This window comes from Dipodomys spectabilis, unplaced genomic scaffold, assembly GCF_019054845.1.
Source record: "Dipodomys spectabilis isolate Male_0828 unplaced genomic scaffold, ASM1905484v1 ptg000109l, whole genome shotgun sequence".
Taxonomy (NCBI): Eukaryota; Metazoa; Chordata; class Mammalia; order Rodentia; family Heteromyidae; genus Dipodomys; species Dipodomys spectabilis.
Genome location: NW_024870786.1, coordinates 378,680 through 383,517, shown reverse-complemented (window position 1 = coordinate 383,517; position 4,838 = coordinate 378,680).

Here is a 4,838-nt window from a genome sequence, read left to right as displayed (position 1 = left end):
GAAAACCGGAAGTGGCGCTGTAGCTCAAGTGTTACAGCGCTCGCCTTGAGCTGAAGAGCTGAGGGACAGCGCCCAGGCCCAGAGTTCAAGCCCTACGACCGACCAAAAAAAAAATTATTAATCAATAATCGCAAAATCATAAATACATATCTCAGTTTCAATAGTTAGCACTTATTTTGATGGGGATGATGATGACCACAGTGTACCCTGATAATGACAATATTGAGATTGAAAAGGAAAATGCTTTACATATTTTTGAAGCTATATTTCCCTCATTGAATATATAGTAATAAATAGCGTTGGATTACATACAGTAAGAATAACAAGAGGAGAGTTTCAATATCAAGAAATACTATCACATAAACAGTAGAGACAGTAAAAACCCTAATATTATTCCTGCAGTCTCTCTAATGTATACACACTTTTCTTGGTAGTATTATTTTCTTATAAATAAAATTATTTATTTCCACATTTTGATGGGCTAAGGTGTAGTTTTCAGCTTAGTGTGATCAGTTCAAAAACATTCTCATATAGATACTATTCAATAACCAAAATTTCCAATGATATATTAAGGGTGTGTTCTTCAATACCTCTGCAAAAACATGACACTATTTACATAGTATCACTTACATATCTGTAGTTACCTTAAAAGGACATAGACCATAGAACAAGGAGGTGAAATTTATTTTTATTTCTGTAGGAAACAATTTGTGACTTTGTACCAACAAACTGAATTTGACTCTTTCCTTATTTGTAAGGTAAGGTGGAAAATTTAAGGACTCTTCACTTTTCTTTTTTCTTGCTCTAGAAGTCAACACATATATTCTTCATTATTTCTGGTAGATTACATCCATTTATAGATGAGAAATGTAAGGCCAACAGTCAATGTAGTGAATAAATAATGATACTAGAATTTGTGTCTGAGCTCTTCACTCTATGTGCTTACAAAGAGAGTAATTTGGTGATCGAGAGGGCCAATATGAAAAGACTGGGGAAAAAGCATACTTTGGAAATGGTTGTTTTAGGACTAGGTGACAGTGTTGAGTAAATGAAACAGGCTGGTGTCAGGAGCATAAAAAGTAGTATATAGAAATCATTTGAGTGGGGGCTGGGAAGGTGGCTCAGTGGTAGAGCGCTTGCCTTGCATGAATGAGGCCCTGGGTTCGATTTCTCAGCACCACATAAGCAGAGAAAAAAGCTGGAAGTGGTTCTGTGGCTCAAGTGGTAGAGTGCTAGTCTTGAGCTGAAGAACTGAGGGACAGTGCCCAGGCCCGGAGTTCAGGCCCCACGAACGGACCAACCCAAAAAATAGAAATCATTTGAGTGACAGAAACTGAGAAAATCTCGATCATTTATCTTATCTAATGGGAAGGAGTAGAAGGGTAAGAAGAAATCTAATGTGCTTCCACATGTTTGGCTTGCAAATGTGTTTGTGCTACTCTTAGTTATAAGGACCACAGGTGGAAATGATGGATTTAGGGGGAAAAAATCTGATAGTTCTAAAGTTTAGATTCAAAGATGAGTCTGTTTAGACATCATCAAAATATCCACGACCATGAATATGAAAAAGAATAATAAAATTGGGGGCATTATTGAATGGAAAAGGAAAAGGAAAGTCTGACGCAGGTGTGAGCAATGTGGGCACCACTGTAGACAAGATTGGAAGAAAGAGATAAATAAGTAAATAAAAAAGTAATAAACCCAGATTAACAGAAGTAAAGGAAGGAATTTGCAAGAAGATATTGCAAGATTTGAAAAATAAAAGGACATAGACAAGTTTGGGTGAAATTCATATTGATAAAATTTTGGGATATGAATATGAAGCCATAAAATTCTGGATCCATAAATTCAACAGATCCTAATGATTTTAAATGTTGGGAAACAATGTTTTTATCCTGACCTTAGAAGAATTATACAGATATAACTGTCATGAACTTTATTCATATGTATTGTGTGAATATTTTTGAAGACTGTGTTTATTCAGGAGTTTATAGGTTGAACTACAGCACAGACAAGCATAATTTGCCTACAGTTCCAATGTGTGTCCCATGTATCCACATCAGTTTGGGATTTTATTGAAATATCTTTAGATATGTTTGGATGTCTTATCAGCCTATTCATTATAAATGTAAGACAAGTAACAGCAAGTATTAGGTTAAACATACAGCATTACTGATGTGACTGAAGACTCCTCGAATTGATTCTCCTTCAGAATAGAAAATTCCTCAATAGCCATTGACACATCATAATTGCCATATAATCTATTTAACTCTAGTTCTTGTTAGGGATATCTCCATGGTGAAATAACCCTGTCAATCAAACTGCCACAAATTCTTATATGTACGGAATGCTTTTATAAACTTCATAATGCTTTTATTGAATGGAAGAGTTCAGACTTTACCCTCATCAGTACGACTGAATGCCTAAAAAGATACGACATTTCGATTTAATGCTTTTCTTTCATTTTCTCATACCCATTGGCAATTAGGGAAGGATTCTGATGTAACAATACTACAATGGTGACTTGTACTAACACAACATCTAGGATCTAGTGTTAATTCGGATACTTACTAATTAGCTCTAGATTTTGTGGATATTTATATTTCTCATGGGAAAACTAATGAGCTCCAAGGAAACTGACCTAAGGAGACTTTCAATTCTAATATCAGTTTGTCTCAAAATGCTTTAAATTCTACATCCTCTAATGTGCACATAGGGTTACACTGTGGAACTTTTCTCCTCAAAGACTGAGTACTACCCTATTGCTTAATATGGACAAAGTGCTTCCTTTTTTTAATTTTTTAAATTTTTTATTTTATTTAATTTTATGTGTGAACATACTGTACAGAGGGGTTACAATTACATGGGCAGGATAATGCATACATTTCTTACCAAGCATTGCAGCCTTCTCCTTTGTTTACCCTTCACATCCCTTCCCAGCCTTCCCCTTTCCCCCCACCCAATCCTTCCCCCCCCCCTGACCGACGTTGTAAAGCTCGTTTTTGACATGACAACTTGTACTTCTCATTGTTGCAACAGGTCCACCTGAATCCTTAAACGACTTGTTTTTCCCCATCTCCTCCACAAGTTATACTGACATCAAATATAGTGCAAGCGGGGGTTATACAGTGGAGGAGGGACATACAAAGCAACAAAGAAATAATCTTATAAATGCGTTAGAGACACATGCATGAAAGAAAAAAACATTAAAATACATATCTAAGGGTTCATTTTCCTAACATCACATTATCTGACCTTTTCCACTTGACTCATACATATACTAGATATTTCAATTAAGGGAAACCATGGGACCTGTGTTTCTTTGGGCCTGGCTTACTTCACTTAATATAATTTTTTCCAAGTTTTTCCATTTCCTAACTAATGGGGCAATGTCATTCTTTCTGATGGAGGCATAGAATTCCATTGTGTATATATGCCACATTTTCTTGATCCCTTCATCTACTGAAGGGCATCTGGGTTGCTTCCATATCTTAGCTATGGTAAATAATGCTGCAATAAACATAGTTGTGCTGGTAGATTTAGTGTGGTCTTGTTTGTAAACATTTGGGTAAATGCCCAAAAGTGGGATTGATGGGTCATATGAGAGCTCTATGTGAAGTCTTTTTAGGAACCTCCATACTGCTTTCCAAAGTGGTTGAACAAGTTTACATTCCCACCAACAATGAAGTAAGGTTCCCTTCTGTCCACATCCCCTCCAGCATCTGTTGTTGTTAGAGTTCTTGATTTTTGCCATTCTAACTGGAGTGAGGTGGTATCTCAATGTTGTTTTGATTTGCATTTCTTTTATGGCTAGGGAGGTTGAGCATTTCTTCATGTGTCTATTGGCCATCCTTCTTTCTTCTTCAGAGAAGTTTCTCTTTAAGTCTTTAGCCCACTTATTTATTGGGCAGTTGTTTCTTTGAGGATTTGTTGTTGGGGGATTTAATTTTTTGAGTTCCAAGTATATTTTAGATATGAGACCCTTGTCTGTTGTATGGCTAGTGAAGATCTTCTCCCTATCAGTGGGCTTTCTATTGAACTTGCTAGCTATGTCCTTTGCCATGCAGAAGCTCTGCAACTTCATGCAATCCCATTTTGGACAAAGTACTTTCATACATAGAGTGGGCTTGTGCAAACATGAAGTGGTAGTTGAACAATGTTCTTAGTAATTTGTGTAGATGAAATGGAAATAGAGCAACTATGAACTCAAAAGGAATGTGCAAAAACGCGAAAGGCACAAATTAGAATGTGTCAAGCATATGCTGAAGTATAATTTCAAATTATGTGCTCAGGTGTGAGGGTGTGTTCAATGTACAGCTTAAGAAAATGTAGTTGGATATCTTGGGGAAAAACTGCTTTAAATTCTTCTGGGATAATTGTACAAGTAGAAGCCGTAACTCTGACTCTAATCAGCCACATCATCATCAACTTAGGGACTATTTTCCAAGTGCAAAGTGAGAAAAAGAGGGCTCATCACAGTTAGTGCTCAGGTTGAAGTAATGGAAATAACATAATTTTTCTTATAAGACTTCACTTGTTTTGGAGGGTTAAAGTAGGAAAAATCCAAGTAAATATTTTGCATGTACCTAAATTAAGTGGGACATAGTATAATATTCTCTTTTTAACTGGGAATTTGTAGATTATGTCTTTTTATACTCTAACTTGGGACAATGATCTGCTGTCAGTCATTTTCTTCCTCCTCCCCATCTTTTGCCCTTCCAATTACATAATTTTTATTTAAAGAGACATACTTAAGCTTGCATTTCTAAATCCTTTAAAATTATATGAACTACTTCATACTTCTGGCAGCCTCCTATATCTTTCTCAAGGGAATATTT